Below are 25,916 nucleotides of genomic sequence, written 5' to 3'. Positions count from 1 at the left end.
TGGGGTCGTAGAGGTGGCATAGGCTAGCGCTATATTGTGCGCTCGGGGTACTTTCAGGTGCTTCAGTAATATTGCATACTTGTGGCGTTCGTCAACGACATCCACCATCATTGTCTCTAAGCACATCCGGAGCTCCGTGTACTGTGCTCGATTCTCATGGGTGAAGTCTGGAAACGTCGGTGTGCCAATGTATGACGCCGTGGATGGCTGGCACATCGGTGAGCGTTGGGAGAGAGGCCTCCTAGGCGAGTCTCCTCTTGCGCCTCTCTGTGGGCTGGTACCGGCAGGGTACCATGGCCCGCTGGTCCAGGTGCTGTTCCTCGGGGCTGGTCGTGCGTCATGCTCACCCGTGAATATAGTCGGGGGTCTGTAGCGCAGCGCCGCGGGGGTATAGCCTGGGCTGTACTGGACCTCCTGGTCCGGTGGAGTACTGTGCTGTCGTCGGGCTTGGTTCTCCTCCTCTCCCTCTTCTTCTTCTGTCAGGTCCTCTAGATCCTGTAGTCGTTTATTTAGCCTCTCCGCAGTGTATGCTGCTCCTTCCTTGTAGCTGGGTCTCGCTTGGACCGGTCGGGGAAGGGGGTCTGCGGGGGGTATAGGCTCTCTCTGGTGGTCAAGTTCAGGGTCGCTTGGTCGGTTAGGGGATGCTGCCCTTGACTGTTGTCTCGACGAGGCCCTTGAACCCCTGGCGGAGGGAGAGGGTGTTGCCTTGGTGATCAGCTGCTCCATTAGCTGCGCTTGTAGTCTGTCGCGCTCGCCCTGTAGTCTGTCGCGCTCGGCTTCGCGCTGAATGAGAGCGATGTCGCGCTCTGCTTCTCTTTGGGCACCGTCAGCGGCGCGCTGGGTGTCGGACCGGTCTCTTGCCATATTCTCTTCCGTCTGAAGGCGTCTCATCTCCAGGCGTATGTGCTCTTCTTCGCTCCGTTGCTGTGTTTGGAGTCGATCGCGTTCACCCTGAAGTCGATCGCGTTCACCCTGGAGTCGATCGCGTTCGGTAGAGGCTGTCAGGCTGACGAGGAACGCCTGTGACAGCATCCTCTCCGCCTCGCTGGGGGAAGACGCTTGTAGAGGTGAGCCGCTCCTGGCTGTACTCGTTGGGGAGTCCTGGAGCTCTATCTCCTCGGCGCTCTCCTCATCTTGTTCCGTGCAGGGTTCCACCTCTGGAGGGTTGTCTTCCTCCCGGAGCTGGTCGGGGACTACTTCTTCGGTATTGGCGGGGGGTAAAGGCATGTCTGTTCCCTCCTGGTCCCCACCGTGAGCTTGGTCAGTTACATTAGAACCCACTAGGGCCTCTGTGGTCGGGGTAACCTGGTCGTTAAGGTCGGACATAATTTTACTTTCTACTTTTACCGCGTTTACCGTCTGTAGAAGGCTAGGTAGTTGACTGACAGCGTAATCCTCTAAGTACTGAGGTGTCTGTCGTCTGCGCCGCGGGCGTTCTACGTTAGGAGGACTGTTTCGTGGAGTGTTCATCATAGGCCATTTCAATATTAATAACACTATATTAATATTACACTAGTTACCCTCCGGCTCGAAGGACCAATTGTAACTGAGGGGTACAATTCCCTGACTGTATTGATAAGTATGGTATCATTAAACCACTACCGCTTGATGTACTTTAACTTCTGGCCATACAGTACACGATATCTAAGTATGATGAACACTTTCCCACATATGAAATCAGGTCCACACAAATATAACAGTCGAAGGTTTAATATAGCAAAAGGTATATACAACATTCACTTAATTACATTTATGATTTGAATGCACTTGTAAGGCAAATGAGTATTCGTAGGCAAATCAACACTGAATGTCCAATCTCTGGTTACGCAGGAAGCAAGTATACAACCTGGTTCTTTAGGGAACTATAGCGATGGTACTTAAGGATTATAGCGGGATACTAAAGGGGTCCTGCTGGTTGTAAGTCAGTAGGGGGGGGGGGGGGTTTGGAGAGCCGTCAGATGCATCCCATCTGGCCAACGATTCCTGGGGAGAATTCAGGTACAGAACACAGTGCCCGCAGGATCTTGATCCACAGATGAATATACTTGGGCCCTCTTGTAGACGGTAGCTGTAGGCTGTAGGTCCACAACGAAGGAGAAGCGAGGCGGCCTCGGTCTGGGTTGAGCGCCGTCTCACCTGGGCTCCTCTCGGGGGTAATTCCAACACTCACCGGCGTTGGCTGTTATCCGCTCCACAAATCAAAGCACCCAAAGCAAATAGATATTCCATGCCGTATAGGCTCAGCAGTCGTCCGGGTAGGTAATCCAATGTGCAGGTCCACTCGTCCTCGCCCAGAACTCCTCGGATGAAAGCACCACGCGTGGTCTGCCCAGCCTGGTTAAGACTCTAGATAACGCGAGGAAACGATGGGGGTGCTGCTCACTTTAGAACTCGATACCGCACGATGCACCATACATAATAGACTATTATTAACTTAATAGAAATACGTCCCACTCGACGGTACAGTGCCAAACTATGACAATTCAGCTATGAATTTACACGAGGTCTCAATGCCTATTCTGGGGCCAAATAGGCCATACTGCACCACACGTGGGTCGTGGGTGAGGCTTCACGTCTGTTACTAGGTTGGAGGGTAAAGGACTAATGGACTAAAAGAAGTTCTACTTTACTTGCGCCATATTTATATGCACGGTGAACAAATAGTACCATTCGTATTTCGGTAGCCGTATTCCTACGCGGAACCGGGGCTAGTTGGGACATGTTCGTCGGCACTATTGAACTTGACTCAAGGGGCTTGTCTGCTGGCGCCAGGTTCTTGTCCAATGAGAGAATGAACTATTATGGGCTGTAGTAGACTAAAGGGATATTCAGTGTATATGTACAAAGAATATACAAGGGATATCAAACGATATACAAATACTATTAAATATATATCCATAAATAAATATATATATTCGGTTTAATCTGATCCTTCACAACACAGGTGTTCCTGTTTCACAAAAAGAGCATATTTTCTAACCAAAACCCTAAATGTTTATAAGATTCTACTGTTTAAATGTGAGAACCCTGAAGGGTATGAATATTAATATTAGTGTTGTGAAGGGCCAGATTAAACCGAATATATATATTTATTTATATATATATATTTAATTGTATTTGTATATTCTCTAATATTCCCTGATATCCCTTGTATATTCCTTGTACAATATGCATTGAATATCCATTCTAGCCTACTGAACATCCCATAATAGTCTCCATTCTACTATTGGTCGAGACCTTGGTGCCAGGCTGCCATACCCCTCAGACCCAGTTCAAACGTACCGCTCGACATGTACGAACAAGTCCTAGTTCCGCGTAGGAATTTGGCTACCGCACCACTAATGGGACTATTTGTTCATAGTGCGTATATATACTGCGCTACTAAAGTAGGACTTTCTTTTCAGTCCAGTTTCTTACCCTCCAATAGAGTCACAGACGTAAAGCCTCCCCGCGACGCCACGTGTGGGAGTAAGGCCAAGTTCGCCTACCATCGGTATTGAGACATCGTGTATATTAATATTTGAATAGTCATATTTGGCACTATATCGTCGAGTTGGACGTAGTCTATTAAGCTAATAATAGTCTGTTAATATATAGTGCTTCGTGCGGTGAGAATACTACCGTAGTCAGTACCCCATCGTTTCGGGCAGAGAACTGGCTGCTTACCCAGGGTGGTTGACCCTATGTGAAGCTGCACCCGAGGAGCCCCAGAGCCGACGAGCGAGTGGACCTGTATACCGGATTATTCTACCGACGACAGCCCGCCTTCCCAGGCACGGATTATGCTTTGGATACTTTGATTATTCCATGGATAAAGACCCCCGACACTGCCGTGTGTTGGAACCCCCCCCCCTGGAGAGGACGCAAGGTGAGGAGACGCTCTGCAAGACGAGGTCGCTTCACGTCTCTCCCCCGTGGACCGGAGAGAGCCGGCCCACAAAGAGTCCACCTGCTTTCATCTGTGGTCCAAGGATCGCCGGCGCATTGAACGGCACTACAGTGGGTTCACCTGGGATACCCTTGGCCGGACGAGGCAGCCGGATTCTACCCCCCCCCCCTCCTACTCCTGTCGGCTTACAAGCGACCGGATTAACCCCCTCTAGTGTATCTAGTATAATCATTAAAGTATCATTGCTGTTATTCCTTAACTATTCCAGGTCGTATATTTACCACCTGCGCCTTCAGAGATTGGACATTCTCTATTGATATACCGACGAATACTCCTTGCCATAAAAGTGCATACTATTTCAATTCATAAATGTAATTAAGTGATTAAGTGCTTATTCTACACACCATCGCTGTGTAGAAATAAAGACCTGTTTCTAATTCGTACATTTGTGTTGGATCCGTTTCATCTACGTGAGAGTGTTCATGATAATATATTTATGCCGTGTACTGGGTGGCCGAATATTAAGTACAAAGGTAGTGGTAGTAAGTATCATATCTAGTAATACAGTCAGGGAATTGTACCCCTCAGTTACAATTGGTCCTTCGAGCCGGATGGTAATTAGTGTAATATTAATATAGTGTTATTAATATTGAAATGGCCTATGATGAACACTCCACGAAACGATCCTCCTAACCAACGCCCGCAGCGCGAACGACGGCTCCCTCAGTACTTAGAGGCTTACGCTGTCAGTCAACAACCTAGTCTTCTACTAACAGTAAACGCGGTAAAACTAGAAAGTAAAAGTATGTCTAACCCCAACGCCCAGACTACCCCGACCATAGAGGCCCCTACGGGCTCTAATGTAACTGACCAAGTTCACGGTGGGGACCAGTGGGAACCAGACATGACTTCACACCCCGCCAGTACTGAAGAAGTAGTCCCCGATGAGTCCCGGGAGGAATACAACGCTACCAAGAGAGAACTCGGCACGGAAGAAGACGGGGAGAGCACCGTGGAGATAGAGCTCCAAGGCTCCGCAAGGAGTACCCCGAGGGAAGGCTCCCCTATACAACCGCCTTCTCCCAGCGAGGCAGAGAGGACCCTACAGCAGGCCTTCCTCATCAGCCTGAACGCCGCTGCTGAACGCGACCGACTGCAGATCCAGCAGCGAAGCGAACACGAGCAGATACGTCTAGAAATAAGACGCATTCAGATGGAAGAGAATGTGGCCCGAGAACGAGCCGGTGCTCAACGGGACGCAGCGCGCGACAGACAGCAGTCGCAACTAATAGAACAGCTGATCAGACGGACAACACCCTCTCCCTCCGCCAGAGGCTCCAGGAACTCGTCTAGACACACCTCCAGGGCGGCATCCCCTAGCCGAGTAAACAACCCTGAACTTGACCAACAGACGAGGTCTATACCCCCCACAGACCACCTCCCCCCACCGGTCCAAGCGAGACCTAGCAACCGGGAAGGAGCAGCATATCCTGTGGAGAGGCTAAACCAGAGACTACAAGCACTGGATGACCTAACTGAAGACGAAGAGGAAGAGGAGGAGAACCACGCCCGAAGACAGCACAGTACTCTACCGGACCAGGAGGCCCGGTACAGCCCAGGCTATACTCCCGCGGAGCTGCGCTACAGACCCCCGACTCTATACCCGGGTGAGCACGACGCACGACCCGCACCGAGGAACAGCACCTGGACAAGCGGGCCATGGTACACTGCCGGTACCAGCCCATACCAAGGAGCGGGAGGAGACTCGCCTAGGAGGCCTCTCCCCCAACGCTCGCCGATGTATCCACAGTCAGCGTCATACATTGGCACGCCTATGGTACCCGACTTCACCCAAGAGAACCGGGCCCAGTATACAGAACTCCGCATGTGTCTGGAGACCATGTTGGTGGATGTATTGGATGAACGCCACAAATACGCCATCCTACTGAAGCACTTAAAGGTACCCCGCGCACATAATATAGCGCTCGCCTACGCGACTTCCACCACCCCATACACAGCAGCGCTGGTAGCATTGGACCAGAGGTATGGGCGCATATGGGATTACGTGATCCAGGAGATCCGACACATCGACCGCTTACCCCCAGCAATAGACAATCGAGCACTGGACGACCTGTCCATCAGAGTGCAGTCCCTGGTAGGGACGTTGGGAGCGCAAAGAGAGAAGGGGAGGCATGAACTTTACGCCAACTCAAATGTGGAAAGGATCCTGGAGAAGCTGCCGCCCGCTCGTCAGGAGCGCTTTAGGCGGCAGAGGGACCACAGAGACCCGAATGGCCCCGAACCGAACCTCCTCGATCTAGCAGACTTCCTGGCGAGAGAAGTCAGCAGCCTACGGCTAGATACATTCGGACGGAGCACCCCTGGCTCCAGAGAAGGAACCAGACGACTAAATGATGGAAGAAGATCGGTGACTGTGATGCACCAATCGGAGTCAGTACCGAGCAGCAGGAGCCACAGTACCCCCTCCAGAACGGAGAAGTGGAAGATAGTGTGCCCCTACTGTGAGAAAGAACACTGGCTAGCGCAATGTGACTCCTTCCCCAAGCTGAACGCGGAGGAAGCAGGTCAATGGATAAAGTCCAACAAGCGCTGTTTTCGCTGTGCGCGCTCACACATGGCAGCCGAATGCCGCTTAAAGAAAAGGTGCACCAAGTGCGATGGAGCCCATCTGGACATACTTCACGACAGTAACAGACGGCGCCCTTCACCTGCACCATCCAGCCGCAAAGCGAGCGTCATGTACATCGATCCCGCCAGCAGCAGTGGAGCCCGAGTACTCCTAAAAGTAGTGCGTGTGACACTAAGCTACCAGAATAAAGTCCTGGACACTTACGCCGTCCTCGATGACGGGTCAGAGAAGACCCTGCTGCTCGCCTCCGCTGCGGCCCAGCTAGGGCTGCGGGGAAGCGAAACCCAAATGACAATTCGGACAATAAGACGAGATTTGAAGACGATAAAGGGCGAGAATGTCTCATTCTCTATCGCAGCAAGCGGCCAGCCTGAGCGACGGTACCAGATTGCAGACGCTTTCACCAGCCAAGAAATAGGACTGTCGCGGTACACATACCCCGTCGCCAAGCTGATGGAGAAATATGCACATCTGCGCAAGTTACCGATCCCGCTCATAGACAATGCTATGCCGACCCTGTTGATAGGCTCCGACCATGCAGACCTCATTGTCCCGATAGACCGGGTTCATACCGGACCCCGAGGCTGCCCTGCAGCAGTCGAGACCCGTTTGGGATGGACTCTCCAAGGCCCGCTCGCCAAATCTCTCAACCGAAGTACAGCCACTAGATGTCTCCACTCCCGAGTCACAGAGGGAGAAACCGCACTCCTGCAACACGTAGAGCGGCTATGGACCTTAGAACAAATGCCCTTTAAGAACGGAAAGAAAGACATTCGCTCTAAAGATGACATTTACGCAATTCACCTCCTCGAGACAGGGACCAAGAGAGTCCCGGTCAACGGCGTGTTGAGATACGCCACGCCACTCCTGCGGCGAGAAGGAATGCCTACTTTCCACGCCAAGACAGACGCCACAGAACGGTACCTGCTGAACACGGAGCGGCGCTTAGCCAAGAACCCCGCCCAAGAGAGTGTATACCGCGCTGAGATTGAGAAGCTCATCACAGCGGGACACGTCACAAAGATGGACATTAAAGAGGCTGACCAGACCACTGAATCGTGGTACGTGCCCCACCACAAGGTCCATCACAACGGTAAAGACCGCATAGTATTTAACTGCAGCTACCAGATCGGATCCCAAAATCTGAATAAAGAGTTACTGCCCGGTCCCACACTCGGCCCCTCCCTACTCGGCGTTCTACTCCGCTTCCGCCAGGAAAAGGTGGCCATCAGCGGGGACATTAAAGGAATGTTCCTGCAGGTGAGATTAGTAGAGGCGGACAAGCCCCTGTTACGGTTCCTATGGAGAGAGAAGCCAGGAGATGAGCACCCAGCCATCTACCAATGGGAAGTCCTCCCCTTCGGAACGACGTGCAGCCCCTGCTGTGCGACATTTGCACTACAGAAACATGTAGCAGAGGACCCAGCAGCGGACGAAGAGGTCCGACACAGCGTAAAGAACAGCTTCTACGTAGACAACTGTCTACAAAGCCTTTCAACCCAGGAAGAAGGCGAGGCTCTCCTGATTAAACTCCGCGCCTCATTGATCAAAGGCGGCTTTGATCTCAGGCAGTGGGCCAGCAGCGATCCGCAAGTACTGCGCAGCCTCTCCTCCGAGGACAAGGCAGCCAGCAGCGAGACCTGGATGGCTACAATCCCGGGAGAAGCCCAGGAGATGACCCTGGGATTGGTGTGGCGATTCAAAACAGATTCGCTTCACTACAGACACAAGCCCCTGACTACGGAGCAGGGAAGGCCGGCGGCGGCGCCGACCACCAGACGGAGTGTGTACACAACACTCGCCCGACAATATGACCCGCTAGGATGTATTCTACCGTACACCACCAGGGCAAAAATGATTGTACAAGCATTGTGGGACAAGGACCAGGGCTGGGACGACCCCATTCCCGCACACCTTGCATCCACCTGGAGAGAGTGGGAGATGGAGCTCCACTCACTCCCAGGCGTTAATATGCGCCGAAGCTACTTCCCACCCACGGTGAGGCCAGAGACATGTAAAATGGACTTACACGTCTTCAGTGACGCCTCAGAGGTCGCATACGGATCAGTAGCCTACTTGCGGGCCCAAGACCAGGGGGGAGAGATCTACACAGCATTTGTCCTCGCCCGCTCGAGAATAGCCCCACGCAAGCAACAATCTATCCCACGTCTAGAGCTCTGCGCAGCCCTAGCCGGAGCGCACCTAGCCACGCTCATCCAACGTGAGCTCACCATACCGGTGTCTAGAACAATCCTGTGGTCAGATTCCACGACGGTACTCGCCTGGATCAAATCGGACTCATGCAAGTACAAAGTCTTCGTGGGAGTCAGAGTCACCGAGATTCAAGACTTAACCGAAGAGTTAACCGGAGAAACAGAGTGGCGCTACGTTGATACAAAACAGAACCCAGCTGACGTCATCACCCGGGGGATGCCCCTGGATGACCTCACCCGTCGCAATGTCTACAGTGACGGCCCCGCATTCCTAAGACTCCCGGAAGGACAGTGGCCCATGCCTATCCCGAGGGAAGCAAGTCCAGAGGAGGTGGAAATTAAGAAGTCTGTGTTCTGTGGATTGAGCACCGTAGCCTCCACCGACCCTAACATAGACGATTGCACGTCCATAGAGAGTGCACAACAAAGAACATTCCTGCGGTACCACCCGGAGTGCAAGTCCCCCGCTGATATGTCAGCAGCTAACTACGAGGAAGCAGAATTGCTTCTACTGCAGCGAGCCCAGAGAGACTCGTTCCCCGATGAATTGGCCTGTCTACAGGGAGGAAAGCCCGTCCCATCCGACAGCAGATTAATTCACCTGGCCCCCGAGAGCGACGCTCATACCCTCATCAGAGTGGGTGGTCGCCTACGCAGAGCCCCCAATCTACCGGATGACATTAAATACCCGATCGTATTGAACAGCCGACACAAGGTCACAGAGCTGATTATAAAGAAATACGATGAGGATGTACATCACGCAGGAGCAAAAAGAGTCTTCGCGGAAATCAGACGTCGTTACTGGATCCTACAAGGAAGAGAGGCGGTACGACGCTTCCAGCGAACATGTCTAGACTGCCGCAAGTGGCGCGCGCAGCCCAGCATACCAAGGATGGCTGACCTTCCTCCATGTCGCCTCCGAATCGGTGACAAGCCATTCCACTCAACGGGTATGGACTGCTTTGGCCCGCTGCACATAAAGAAAGGAAGAGGAACCGAGAAGCGGTGGGGTATTGTATTCAAATGCATGACCACCAGAGCGATACACATCGAGCTTCTCCCGACCATGAGCACAGACTCATTCCTTATGGCCTTCCGAAGATTCACATCACGGAAAGGAAGACCGTCTACCCTATTGTCCGATCATGGGACAAACTTCAAAGGCGGCAAAAGAGAGCTGAGAGAGAGCTTCCAAGCTATGGGCCCAGAACTTAAGACCCACCTCGCTCCAGCACAGGTTGATTTCCAATTCAACCCCCCAAACGCACCCCACTTCGGTGGCACTTGGGAACGAGAAGTGCGCTCCATAAAGACAGCCCTGTACGCAGTACTTGGGGCCCAGACTGTGGCGGAAGAAGTCCTAATGACAGTCCTCACAGAGATTGAGGGAGTACTTAACTCGAAGCCCCTCGGATATGTCTCCAGTGATGTGGCGGATATCGACCCAGTTACCCCCAACACACTCCTGATGGGGCGGCTAGATCCTGCATTACCACAGACAATGTACCGGCCTGAAGAAGCTAACGGCCGACGAATGTGGAGGTACAGCCAAGTATTAGCCGACAAGTTTTGGAACAGTTTCCTACTGCACTACCTACCGTCTCTACAGACCCGCCAGAAGTGGGTAAAGAAGAGAGACAATTTGACAGAAGGAACAGTCGTCATGATTATTGATCAATCACTGCCCAGAGCTATGTGGCCGGCCGGCCGCGTAAGCAAAGTGATCACCGGTGCCGACGGCAAGGTCCGAGCAGCTGAAGTGCTCGTCCAGGGTCGCACTTACACCCGTCCCGTGGCAAGGCTCATAGAACTGCCTCGACTCCCAGACACAATCGATGATGACCATGACCCTACAACCCTATGACTTTGTGAAGTTGACTGACCCCTACAGCAAACCCTTATGTGTAAATAGACAACGCGATTAATCTGTCTCTGTTTAACTGATTAGGTCTGGGACCTATTCAGGGGGTGGCTGTTGTGAAGGGCCAGATTAAACCGAATATATATATTTATTTATATATATATATTTAATTGTATTTGTATATTCTCTAATATTCCCTGATATCCCTTGTATATTCCTTGTACAATATGCATTGAATATCCATTCTAGCCTACTGAACATCCCATAATAGTCTCCATTCTACTATTGGTCGAGACCTTGGTGCCAGGCTGCCATACCCCTCAGACCCAGTTCAAACGTACCGCTCGACATGTACGAACAAGTCCTAGTTCCGCGTAGGAATTTGGCTACCGCACCACTAATGGGACTATTTGTTCATAGTGCGTATATATACTGCGCTACTAAAGTAGGACTTTCTTTTCAGTCCAGTTTCTTACCCTCCAATAGAGTCACAGACGTAAAGCCTCCCCGCGACGCCACGTGTTGGAGTAAGGCCAAGTTCGCCTACCATCGGTATTGAGACATCGTGTATATTAATATTTGAATAGTCATATTTGGCACTATATCGTCGAGTTGGACGTAGTCTATTAAGCTAATAATAGTCTGTTAATATATAGTGCTTCGTGCGGTGAGAATACTACCGTAGTCAGTACCCCATCGTTTCAGGCAGAGAACTGGCTGCTTACCCAGGGTGGTTGACCCTATGTGAAGCTGCACCCGAGGAGCCCCAGAGCCGACGAGCGAGTGGACCTGTATACCGGATTATTCTACCGACGACAGCCCGCCTTCCCAGGCACGGATTATGCTTTGGATACTTTGATTATTCCATGGATAAAGACCCCCGACACTGCCGTGTGTTGGAACCCCCCCCCCTGGAGAGGACGCAAGGTGAGGAGACGCTCTGCAAGACGAGGTCGCTTCACGTCTCTCCCCCGTGGACCGGAGAGAGCCGGCCCACAAAGAGTCCACCTGCTTTCATCTGTGGTCCAAGGATCGCCGGCGCATTGAACGGCACTACAGTGGGTTCACCTGGGATACCCTTGGCCGGACGAGGCAGCCGGATTCTACCCCCCCCCCTCCTACTCCTGTCGGCTTACAAGCGACCGGATTAACCCCCTCTAGTGTATCTAGTATAATCATTAAAGTATCATTGCTGTTATTCCTTAACTATTCCAGGTCGTATATTTACCACCTGCGCCTTCAGAGATTGGACATTCTCTATTGATATACCGACGAATACTCCTTGCCATAAAAGTGCATACTATTTCAATTCATAAATGTAATTAAGTGATTAAGTGCTTATTCTACACACCATCGCTGTGTAGAAATAAAGACCTGTTTCTAATTCGTACATTTGTGTTGGATCCGTTTCATCTACGTGAGAGTGTTCATGATAATATATTTATGCCGTGTACTGTGTGGCCGAATATTAAGTACAAAGGTAGTGGTAGTAAGTATCATATCTAGTAATACAGTCAGGGAATTGTACCCCTCAGTTACAATTAGTATTGCTCACACAAGACCTTCAAAATAAAAATACACTTTGTTTTATCAGAATGTAAGATATGCTTGTGATTAATGAGAGATACCTCTCACACACAGGGCTGCTGGAAGTGAAGCATTATCATTAGTTTGGCTGCATTTAAATTTGATATTTATTGTTATTTAAAAAATAGCGTGTGTGCAGCAAGTTCCTCTAAGTAAGGTCACCTGTCATATAGCGAAGCAAGACAGCACCCTCTGTAATTTTACACCTCGATCCTCTTGTCCACAAACCTCTTGACGGATGCATCGAGTCCAGTCACATCCCACCACAGCTCAACTCATGTAGAACACGCCTGAAGATTACATGACAAGGGGGAGGGGGGGGGTCATTTACATGTAGTAATAGGACTGACATACCGCTGCTGTCCGTGTCTCATACACATCTACTGTTTACACAGGATTAGCCGGGGGGGGGGGGGGGGGGGGGGGGGGGTCGGGGGGGGATGGCGTCTCCCTTCAAACTGAATGTCATCTTCTGGGTAAAAAGAAAACATATTTGATGTGATGTGGTGATACGATGATACTGAAACTAGTTGTTGTGAAGGATCAGATTAAACCGAATATATATATTTATTTATGGATATATATTTAATAGTATTTGTATATCGTTTGATATCCCCTGTATATTCCTTGTACATATACACTGAATATCCCTTTAGTCTACTAACAGCCCATAATATTTTCATTCTACCATTGGACGAGAACCTGGCGCCAGCAGCCAAGCCCCTTGGTTCAAGTTCAATCGTGCCGACGAACATGTCGTTACAAGCCCGGTTCCGCGTAGGAATACGTCTGGCGAAATACGAATGGTACTATTTGTTCACAGCGCATATATATATGGCGCAAGTAAAGTAGAACTTTTTTAGTCCATTAGTCCTTTACCCTCCAACCTAGTAACAGACGTGAAGCCTCACCCACGACGCACGTGTGGTGCAGTATGGCCTACTTGGCCTCAGAATAGGCATTGAGACATCGTGTGGATTAATAGTTGAATTGTCATAGTTTGGCACTATACCGTCGAGTGGGACGTATTTCTATTAAGTTAATAATAGTCTATTATGTATGGTGCATCGTTCGGTTAGAGTTATAAAGTGAGCAGTACCCCCATCGTTCCTGACGTTATCTGGAGTCTTAACCAGGCTGGGCAGACCACGTGTGGTGCTTGCATCCGAGGAGCTCCGGGCCAGGACGAGTGGACCTGTACATTGGATTACTTCACCCGGACGACGTCGAGCCCTACACGGCTTGGATTATCTACGTGCTTTGGGTGCTTTGATTATTCCATGGATAACGGCCAACACTGCTGAGTGTTGGAACTACCCCCCGAGAGGAGTCCAGGTGAGACGGCGCTCTACCCCGAGTGAGGTCGCCTCACGTCTCTTCGTTGTGGACCGGCAGCTACCGTCCACCAGAGGGCCCAGCTGTATTCATCTGCGGACCGAGGTTCTGTGGGCACCGTGTTCAGCACTCTGAATTCTCCCAAGAAATCGTCGGCCAGATGGGATACCGCCAGCGGCTCTCCTAACCCCCCCCCCCCTACTGTCTTACAACCAGCGGGACCCCCCTTTAGTGTATCCAGCTATAATCATTTAAGTACCATCGCTATAGTTCCCTAAAGAACCAGGTTGTATACTGGCTCCCTGCGTAACCAGAGATTGGACATTCAATGTTGATTTACCTACGAATACTCATTTGCCTTACAAGTGCATTTCAAATCATAAATGTCATTAAGTGAACGTTGTATATACCCTTTGCTATATAAAATATTCGATTTATACATTTGTGTGGACTTCGTTTCATCAGGTGGGAAAGTGTTCATCATATCTATATCATGTACTGGATGGCCAGAAGTTAAAGTACAAGCGGTAGTGGTTTAATAATACCATACTTATCAATACAGTCAGGGAATTGTACCCCTCAGTTACAATTGGTCCTTCGAGCCGGAGGGTAACTAGTGTAATATTAATATAGTGTTATTAATATTGAAATGGCCTATGATGAACACTCCACGAAACGGTCCTCCTAACGTAGAACGCCCGCAGCGCAGACGACAGCCACCTCAGTACTTAGAGGATTACGCTGTCAGTCAACTACCTAGCCTTCGACAAACGGTAAACGCGGTAAAAGTAGAAAGTAAAATTATGTCTGACCTTAACGAACAGGTTGCCCCGACCACAGAGGCCCTAGTGGGTTCTAATGTAACTGACCAAGCTCACGGTGGGGACCAGGAGGGAGCTGACATGCCTTTACCCCCCGCCAATACCGAAGAAGTAGTCCCCGACCAGCCCCGGGAGGAAGACAACCCTACAGAGAGAGAACTCTGCACGGAAGAAGAGGAGGAGAGCGCCGAGGAAATAGAGCTCCAGGACTCCCCAACGAGTACAGCCAGGAGCGGCTCACCCAGGAGCGGCTCACCTCTACAACCGTCTTCCCCCAGCGAAGCGGAGAGGATGCTATCACAGGCGTTCCTCGTCAGCCTGACAGCCGCTACTGAACGCGATCGACTCCAGGGTGAACGCGATCGACTCCAAGCACAGATGCTTATCGAGCGCGAACAACTCCAAGCGCAGCAACGGAGCGAAGAAGAGCGCATACGCCTGGAGATGAGACGCCTTCAGACGGAAGAGAATATGGCAAGAGACCGGGCCGACGCACAGCGCGCCGCTGCCGGTGCCCAAAGAGAAGCAGATCTCACCAAGCGCGAAGCCGAGCGCGACAAGTTACAAGCGCAACTAATGGAGCAGCTGATCCTCAAAGCAACACCCTCTCCCTCCACCAGGGGTTCAAGGAACTCGTCGAGACAACAGTCAAGGGCAGCGTCTCCTAACCGAGCAAGCGACCCTGAACTTGACCAACAGACCAAGCCTATACCCCCCGCAGACCCCCTTCCCAGACCGGTCCAAGCGAGACCCAGCTACAAGGAAGGAGCGGCATACACTGCAGAGAAGCTAAATAAACGACTACAGGATCTAGAGGACCTGATAGAAGAAGAAGAGGGAGAGGAGGAGAACCAAGCCCGACGACAGCACAGTACTCCACCGGACCAGGAGGTCCAGTACAGCCCAGGCTATACCCCCGCGGCGCTGCGCTACAGACCCCCGACTCTATTCACGGGTGAGCATGACGCACGACCAGCCCCGAGGAACAGCACCTGGACCAGCGGGCCATGGTACCCTGCCGGTACCAGCCCACAGAGAGGCGCAAGAGGAGACTCGCCTAGGAGGTCTCTCCCCCAACGCTCGCCGATGTATCAGCCATCCACGGCGTCATACATTGCCACGCCGACGTTTCCAGACTTCACCTATGAGAATCGAGCACAGTACACGGAGCTCCGGATGTGCTTAGAGACAATGATGGTGGATGTCGCTGATGAACGCCACAAGTATGCAATATTACTGAAGCACCTGAAAGTACCGCGAGCGCACAATATAGCGCTAGCCTATGCCACCTCTACGACCCCATACACTGCGGCTCTAGCAGCGCTGGACCAGAGATATGGACGTATATGGGATTACGTAATCCAAGAGATAAGGCATATTGATCGCCTACCCCCAGCAACAGACAATCGCTCATTAGACGACCTGTCTATAAAAGTGCAGTCCCTGGTAGGGATGCTGGGAGCGCAACGGGAAAAGGGCATGCACGAGCTATACGCCAACTCTAACGTCGAGAGGATTTTAGAGAAGCTGCCACCCGCAAGACAAGAGCGCTTTAGGCGGCAGAGAGACCACCGTGATCCTAACGGTCCCGAACCATCCCTCCTCGATCTAGCCGACTTCCTGGCGAGAGAAGTCAGCAGCTTACGACTGGATACGTTCGTGCGGAGCACACCAAGCTCCAGAGAGGGACCCAGGAGAATAAACGATGGAAGAAGATCGGTGACTGTCATGCACCAATCAGAATCAGTACCGAGCAGTAAGAACCATAGTACCCCCTCGAGAAAAGAGAAGTGGAAGATGGTGTGCCCCTACTGCGAGAAGGAACACTGGCTGTCACAATGTGACCTGTTCACAAAGATGAATGCAGAAGAAGTGAGTCAATGGATAAAGTCCAACAGGCGCTGTTACCGATGTGCGCGCAGTCACATGGCAGCCGAATGCCGCCTAAAGAAAAGGTGCAGTCGGTGTGACGGAGCCCATCTAGATATACTACACGACAGTAACAGAAGAAGGCCTGCACCTGCACCATCGAGCGGCACCAGGGCAAGTGTCATGTACATTGACCCCGCCAGCAGCAGTGGCGCCCAAGTGCTCTTAAAGGTAGTCCGTGTGACATTGAGCTACCAAGATAAAGTCATGGACACTTACGCCGTCCTTGATGACGGGTCAGAGAAGACCCTCCTGCTCGCGTCCGCTGCGGCCCAGCTGGGACTGCGGGGGAGCGAGAACCAAATGACGATTCGGACAATAAGAAGAGATTTAAAGACGATAAAGGGCGAGAATGTCTCCTTCACTATCGCAGCAAGCGGGCAGCCAGAGCGACGGTATAGGATTACAAATGCTTTCACCAGCCAAGAAATAGGACTATCGCAGTACACCTACCCCATCGCCAAGCTGATGGATAAATATGTGCACCTGCGTCAACTACCTATCCCGCTCATAGACGGCGCCACCCCGACCCTGCTGATAGGCTCCGACCATGCAGACCTCATCGTCCCGGTTGACCGGGTCCATACAGGACCCCGAGGCTGTCCTGCAGCAGTCGAGACCCGCCTAGGGTGGACACTACAAGGCCCCCTCGCTAAATCTCTCAACCGAACAGCAGCCACTAGCTGCCTCCACTCCAGAGCGACAGAAGAAGACACCACTCTCCTGCAGCATGTCGAGAGGCTATGGACACTAGAGACAATGCCCTTTAAGAACGAAAAGAAAGACATTCGTTCTAAAGAAGACATTTACGCCATCAACCTCCTCGAGCAAGGGACAAAGAGAGTCACAGTCGGCGGAGTGATGAGATACGCAACTCCACTCCTGAGGCGAGAGGGAATGCCCACCTTTCACGCAAAGAAAGACGCCACGGAGCGGTACCTATTGAACACAGAGCGGCGCCTAGCCAAAGACCCCGCTCAAGAGAGTGTGTACCGCGCTGAGATTGAGAAGCTAATCACAGCGGGACACGTGACAAAGATTGACATTAAAGAGGCCGATCAGATGACCGAATCATGGTACGTGCCGCACCACAAGGTCCACCACAACGGCAAGGATCGCATTGTGTTTAACTGCAGCTACCAGATCGGATCCCAAAATCTGAATAAAGAGCTCTTGCCCGGCCCCACACTCGGCCCCTCTCTACTAGGCGTGCTACTACGCTTCCGCCAGGACAAGGTGGCTATCAGCGGGGATATCAAAGGGATGTTCCTGCAGGTGAGACTAGTGGAGGAGGACAAGCCCCTGCTGCGGTTCCTATGGAGAGAGAGGATCGGAGATGAGAACCCAGCCATCTACCAGTGGGAAGTCCTCCCCTTCGGAACCACATGCAGCCCGTGCTGTGCTACATTTGCACTACAGAAACACGTCGCAGAGGACCCAGCAGCAGATGAAGAGGTCCGACACAGTGTGAAGAACAGTTTCTACGTGGACAACTGTTTACAAAGCGTTTCGACTCAAGAAGAAGCCGAGGCTCTCCTAATCAAGCTACGCGCCCCCCTGATCAAAGGCGGCTTTGATCTCAGGCAGTGGGCCAGCAGTGACCCGCACGTATTGCGCAGCCTCTCCCCCGCGGACAAGGCTGCCAGCAGCGAGACCTGGATGGCGACAATCCCAGGAGAAGCCCAAGAAATGACACTAGGACTAGTCTGGCGCTTCAAAACAGACTCGCTCCACTATAGACACAAACCCCTGACCACGGAGCAGGGAAGGTCGACGGCGATACCGACCACCAGACGGAGTGTGTACAGAACACTCGCCAGACAATATGACCCGTTGGGATGTATTCTACCTTACACCACCAGGGCAAAGATGATTGTACGAGCACTATGGGACAAGGACCAGGGCTGGGACGACCCAATACCCGCACACCTTGCCTCCACATGGAGAGAGTGGGAGACGGAGCTCCGCTCACTCCCAGGCGTCAATATACGCCGCAGCTACTTCCCACCCACAGTGAGGCCAGAGACATGCAAGATGGATCTACACGTCTTCAGTGACGCCTCCGAAGTAGCCTATGGATCGGTGGCCTACTTGCGTGCCCAAGAGAAGGGAGGAGAGATACACACTGCTTTCATCCTGGCTCGCTCAAGAATAGCCCCACGAAAGCAACAATCTATCCCGCGTCTAGAGCTCTGCGCAGCCCTAGCAGGAGCGCATCTAGCCACGTTAATCCAACGTGAACTCACCATTCCGGTGCACAGAACAATCTTGTGGTCAGATTCCACGACAGTACTCACATGGATCAAGTCTGATTCATGCAGATACAAGGTCTTCGTGGGAGTCAGAGTCACCGAGATTCAAGAGTTAACAGAAGCAGCGAGCTGGCGGTATGTGGACACCAAACATAACCCAGCTGACGTCATCACCCGGGGAATGTCCCTGGATGACCTCACCCGTCGCAACATCTACAGTGACGGACCAGAATTCCTCAAGCTCCCGGAAGAAGAGTGGCCTACGCCCACCCCACGGGAAGCAAGTAAAGAGGAGGCTGAGAACAAGAAACCTATGTTCTGTGGACTGAGCACAGTCGCCTCCACAGACCCCAACATAGATGACTGCATTACCCTACAGAGTGCGCAGCTAAAGACATTCCTGTGGCACCACCCAGAGATTCAGTCCACCACCGACATTTCAGCAGCTGACTACGAAGAAGCAGAACTTCTTCTACTACAACGAGCCCAGAGAGACTCGTTCCCCGACGAGCTAGACTGTCTACAGGGAGGAAAGCCCGTCCCATCAGACAGAAGACTGCTCCACCTGGCACCCGAGAGCGACGCCCATAATCTCATCAGAGTGGGTGGTCGTCTGCGGAGAGCCCCCGATCTACCGGATGACGTTAAGTACCCGATAGTCTTGAACAGCCGACACAAGGTCACAGAGCTGATCATAAAGAAATACGACGAGGATGTACACCACGCAGGAGCAGAGAGAGTCTTCGCGGAGATCAGACGTCGCTATTGGATACTTCAAGGAAGAGAAGCGGTGCGCCGCTTCCAGCGAACCTGTCTAGACTGCCGAAAGTGGCGCGCGCAGCCCAGCATACCCCGGATGGCTGACCTACCTCCCTGTCGCCTCCGACTCTGCGACAAGCCATTCCACTCCACAGGCATGGACTGTTTTGGCCCGTTATATATAAAGAGAGGAAGAGGAACCGAGAAGCGGTGGGGTATTGTATTCAAATGCATGACCACCAGAGCGATACATATTGAACTCCTTCCGACCATGAGCACAGACTCATTCCTTATGGCCTTCCGAAGATTCACATCACGGAAAGGAAAACCGTCTACATTGTTGTCTGATCACGGGACAAACTTCAAAGGCGGAGAAAGAGAGCTGAGAGAGAGCTTCCAAGCTATGGGCCCAGAACTTAAGACCCACCTCGCTCCATCCCAGATTGACTTCCAGTTTAATCCCCCGAACGCACCCCACTTCGGTGGAACCTGGGAACGAGAAGTACGTTCTATAAAGACAGCCCTGTACGCCGTGCTTGGGGCCCAGACTGTGGCGGAAGAAGTCCTAATGACAGTCCTCACGGAGATCGAGGGAGTATTGAACTCCAAGCCCCTCGGCTACGTCTCCAGTGATGTAGCAGATGTCGACCCAGTCACCCCCAACACACTCTTGATGGGGCGGCTAGACCCTGCGCTACCCCAGACAATGTACAGGCCTGAAGAAGCGAACGGCCGAAGAATGTGGAGGTACAGTCAAGTACTAGCTGACAAGTTTTGGAACAGCTTTCTACTCCACTACCTACCGTCTCTACAGACCCGCCAGAAGTGGGTAAAAGAGAGAGACAATTTGACAGAAGGAACAGTTGTCATGATTATCGACCAGTCACTACCCAGAGCTATGTGGCCGGCTGGCCGCGTAAGCAAAGTGATCACCGGTGCCGATGGCAAGGTCCGAGCAGCTGAAGTACTCGTCCAAGGGCGAACTTACACACGACCCGTGGCGAGGCTAATAGAACTGCCCAGACTCCCAGACACTATCGATGACGACCATGACCCCATGACTTTGTGAGTTGACTGACCCTTACAGCGGACCTTGAGTGGTAGACAGTGCGGTTAATCTGTCTCTGCTTAGCTAATTAGGTGGGACTAATTAGGGGGCGGCTGTTGTGAAGGATCAGATTAAACCGAATATATATATTTATTTATGGATATATATTTAATAGTATTTGTATATCGTTTGATATCCCCTGTATATTCCTTGTACATATACACTGAATATCCCTTTAGTCTACTAACAGCCCATAATAGTTTCATTCTACCATTGGACGAGAACCTGGCGCCAGCAGCCAAGCCCCTTGGTTCAAGTTCAATCGTGCCGACGAACATGTCGTTACAAGCCCGGTTCCGCGTAGGAATACGTCTGGCGAAATACGAATGGTACTATTTGTTCACAGCGCATATATATATGGCGCAAGTAAAGTAGAACTTTTTTAGTCCATTAGTCCTTTACCCTCCAACCTAGTAACAGACGTGAAGCCTCACCCACGACGCACGTGTGGTGCAGTATGGCCTACTTGGCCTCAGAATAGGCATTGAGACATCGTGTGGATTAATAGTTGAATTGTCATAGTTTGGCACTATACCGCCGAGTGGGACGTATTTCTATTAAGTTAATAATAGTCTATTATGTATGGTGCATCGTTCGGTTAGAGTTATAAAGTGAGCAGTACCCCCATCGTTCCTGACGTTATCTGGAGTCTTAACCAGGCTGGGCAGACCACGTGTGGTGCTTGCATCCGAGGAGCTCCGGGCCAGGACGAGTGGACCTGTACATTGGATTACTTCACCCGGACGACGTCGAGCCCTACACGGCTTGGATTATCTACGTGCTTTGGGTGCTTTGATTATTCCATGGATAACGGCCAACACTGCTGAGTGTTGGAACTACCCCCCGAGAGGAGTCCAGGTGAGACGGCGCTCTACCCCGAGTGAGGTCGCCTCACGTCTCTTCGTTGTGGACCGGCAGCTACCGTCCACCAGAGGGCCCAGCTGTATTCATCTGCGGACCGAGGTTCTGTGGGCACCGTGTTCAGCACTCTGAATTCTCCCAAGAAATCGTCGGCCAGATGGGATACCGCCAGCGGCTCTCCTAACCCCCCCCCCCTACTGTCTTACAACCAGCGGGACCCCCCTTTAGTGTATCCAGCTATAATCATTTAAGTACCATCGCTATAGTTCCCTAAAGAACCAGGTTGTATACTGGCTCCCTGCGTAACCAGAGATTGGACATTCAATGTTGATTTACCTACGAATACTCATTTGCCTTACAAGTGCATTTCAAATCATAAATGTCATTAAGTGAACGTTGTATATACCCTTTGCTATATAAAATATTCGATTTATACATTTGTGTGGACTTCGTTTCATCAGGTGGGAAAGTGTTCATCATATCTAGATCATGTACTGGATGGCCAGAAGTTAAAGTACAAGCGGTAGTGGTTTAATAATACCATACTTATCAATACAGTCAGGGAATTGTACCCCTCAGTTACACTAGTCCTGTGATCAACTGGACGTAGTGCTTGTGTGTGCGTACCTTACCTGTGCTCCACCCACACTCGCCATGGACGGTCGCAAATATCTAAGCTCTAGCCATCGCTCTAACCAACGCGGAAAATCTAAATGTTTTTCATACATTTCCTCCTCTTCCTACTATGGATTACAGATGACTTTAATTCATCATGGAAGCTACACCAGACGGAATTCACAGACGGTCATCACTCGCCATCAGGCAATGAATCAGCGGCTCCCACAAATAGTGACGACTGCCGTCAACAACAACGCAACCAGCGGTTGTAGCAGAAGAACCGGCTCTTACCTAACGCCCCTGCCACGAGCTCAAAGACGGCCAGGACGACACAAAACGGCAAGCAACCGGGGGACCTCATGGTCTATTCGCCCACTAGCCTAGCTAGCAACAGTAATAGTGTATTGCACTACCAAAGGACCTAACATGTCCTACATGCTCTGTAAATAACTATGTACAGATACCGAGATGTCCCACTATATTACCTGTCTATTGCACAATGTTGTTTTTACTGGATTCTATTATATGTTGTACTACTGTATTGCACATCGTTGCGGGCAAGACCACCCGCATTTCATTGTATACTTGTATGCCGTGACAAATAAAACTCTTGACTTGACTTGACTACTGCTACTGATAGGCTAGCTAGGCTTACGAGCCCAGAACAAAGGACTGAACCACCCCCCTCCCCCACAACGAACAATAAACAAAGGCAGATGTATACAAGGCAGTATCCCCCCCCCCTCCCCCCACCCGGACCGCCAGACGCACCTGGAATCAACAATGGCCAGCCACGCACAGCAGAATCTCACACAGACAGAGAATACTTCTCAACGGGAGACATCAACAAAATAATAAATTCAAATGGACTGCACATATTTCATCTGAACACTAACAGCCTAAGACCCAAACTGGCTGAAATCAGGCAAATGTTTATTAACGGTAAGGCAAACATCTTATGTTTCTCAGAAACAAAACTTGACGAGTCAGTAAAAGACCCTGAGATAGAAATGGAAAACTACTCAATCGTCAGAAATGACAGGAACAGGTATGGAGGTGTTGTCTGCATGTATATACACAAAGATACCAAATTCATTAACCGTACTGACCTGAGTCATAATGCAATTGAAACGGTATGGGTTGCAATTTTATTCGAAAGGGCTAAGTCTGTACTAGTCGGCACCATCTACAGAACAGAGTGGCTTTTATTGTATCAAAGGATACACAATCTAACAGTACTCTGGTCGTTCTGCTGTTGTCTCAAAAAGATGTAGCACTCTGTAAAAAACGAGTCCAAACAATCGCTCAATGTCTTCCGATCGTATATTTATTGACCACAAGAATAATCAGTCAATCAATACTTGCTCACAAAACACTTGATGTAAAAAGTTCAAGTTCTGAACGGCACCCAAAATATTCGAACAAAGATGTTCACCGGATATCAACAACAATTTCTTCCGTGATCTGTTTGGCAGAGTGGAAATGAATTGTCCTTTATCGATGAGGGCTTCTTCCAATCTTCTTCCTGCTTTCTCAATGCTCTTCTGCCTCCAGTGTCTCGCGGCTCTCTATTTATAGCAGGGCCAAGATTCTGGTTTCGACTTTACAGGACGTGACCTCATAACCAGTTTTCATCCAACCCAGAGCCAGCTAGTTTGAATTTGAAAAATGTAGGCGTGGCTTACCATTAACCGCTCTGCTAAGACAGCATTTCTTTCCAAATGATTTTAAGGCCTAATCATTGTCACTATTATATTTACCAAACATGATACATAGATATTAATGTAATTATCTCAAAGACACACATGTCAACATAAAACATTACTAGTTTGTGCCAGAGTAAACCACAAAGCTTATATTCACATTAGTTATTTCCATTTCAGTGTATAACGATTGCATTTCATCATTTTGACTTACTCAAATTATTCACCTAGATTCCTTAAAGTCTTAAACCATGCCTTTCTTTTTTTTTTTTTTTTTTATTGATCTTTTTCCCCCTCCATTTTCCTCCGATTTTCTCCCATCCCAATGTTAGTCGTATGCCAATTCCCAGTCCCTTCCTGGTCGCTGCGCACTTACCCCCCACAGTCAGATCATCTGGGAGAGTGGAGGCTACCACGTGCTTCCTCCGACACACGTCCAGCCAATCACCGCTTCTTTTCACCTGGCAGCGCGGATTCTCATCGAGAGGGCGTAGCGTGTGGGAGGATCACACTATCCCCCTCAAGTCCTATCCGCGCTTAGCAGGCGCCCCGACCGAACTGTAGGAGTCGCTGTTTACAACGACCCGGACCCACCCCGCCAGCTTCTCCCACCCTCTAATACAGCCAATTGTATTAGTGCAGACGGCCAGCCAAGCTGGTGGCAACCCCGGAGCTGTGAGCTGGATTCGAACAGGCGAATCCAGCTCACAGCTCCGGGGTTGGTGACGAACGCAATCTCCGCTCGGCCACCTAACCGCCCCTAAACCATGCCTTTCTAAATAATTTTTTTTTTTTTATACTAATATAAACTATTTGCAAGTTTTCTTCCATTAATCCTGTGAGTTTGGCTATAAACCACTTCAAGTTTAATATCATTCTGTTCCCCTCATTGAACACATCATTTCAGTGATAATTGTAGTTTAATCAAAGCTATATTTCATATAGAAGATTGCCTAAGCAAAGTTTCCCCTATATTCTTAATCCATATAAAATCCTCCTCTTTCCAACTGTTTGTGTCTCTGTTATCAGAAGAAGTTAACTTCTCACACCTCTGTGAGAAACAGCTGCTGGCCTGCTTGTATGCAAATGCTCTGTGTCAGCTGTCCCCCTTCCAGTTTCAGTCACAGCATATATTGATCCTTGAATTACTTAGTTACAGAATTAGTTATTATTAAAAGATATATACTTTATTATAACTGGTATTGCAAATTAAGTTGTATTTGGCTCTAATGTGATCACAGGTTTTCTTTGTGTATGTTCCTTTGAAGCTGTCCTAGGTGTGTAGCCTGCAGGAGAAATTCCATGGGTCACCGGTTGCTAGGTAACCAGCTGTGACCCCCGGCTACAATCTCCACACTATTGTTCTCTAAGGCGTCAGCTGGTCTGTATGCAAAGTTAGTGTCTCTGTAATGATTTTCTGGCCAAATTACCTGAGGATTTAATTTGACGACTTTATCTTGAGTTCCAAAATGGAAGTTAACACTGATTACTAAGAACAAGTATAATTTAACACAGCAAATTATACTACACTTTTATGATACACTTGATGGGTGTTTAGCTAAGATGTAGAAAAAAATCCTGATTGGGGACTGGAACACGGATATGCAATGAAAAGAAGCACCGTTTCCAAGTCCTTCAGTAGGTTTTGTGATCTGCACAGTGTCAGCCAGCTAATCACCCAACCCACAAGAGTGTGTGATTCAACACAAACTACCATTTATCTCATTCTGACCTCTGACAAGTCCAGGATCTCCAATAAAGGGGTATAGCATGCGGGTTAAGCAATCATTATATGATATTCTGTACTTGCAAAAAGCTAAAACAAAAGGCAGGCTGTCACAAAAACAGTAAAATCTAGGGACCTCAAAACCTACGCTAGTGAGGCCTTTAACCAATAACTGGAGAGCCTAGACTGGTCAGATGAACTCAGTGGTACACTAGTTGAAGAAACATGGCTTGGATTCAAAACCAAATTCTCATCAATACTAAACAACATGGCCCCCCTAAGAACCACCAGGGTTAAAAATCGCGCTGAGCATATGGATGCACTCCGACATACTGACCGCTATGAAAACCAGAGACAAAAAATGCTCTGAACTTCATAAAAGTCAGTCAAAGCTTGCCAAAAGCTCAAACAGTGATCTCCAAGCCCACATGGTTGAACTCAAACAACAAAGAAACTGGCCCCAGCATCCTCTCTATCATTAACACCTCCCTAGTCACTGGTACCGTTCCAACCTGCTTCAAACAAGCAGTGGTCCAGCCCCTTCTGAAAAAACCCAACCTAGACTCCACCCAGCTCAATAATTACAGGCCAATCTCCAAGCTCC

This window comes from Notolepis coatsorum (genome assembly GCF_963971535.1).
Source record: "Notolepis coatsorum genome assembly, chromosome: 15".
NCBI classification, from domain to species: Eukaryota; Metazoa; Chordata; class Actinopteri; order Aulopiformes; family Paralepididae; genus Notolepis; species Notolepis coatsorum.
This window is presented reverse-complemented; position numbering follows the sequence as displayed.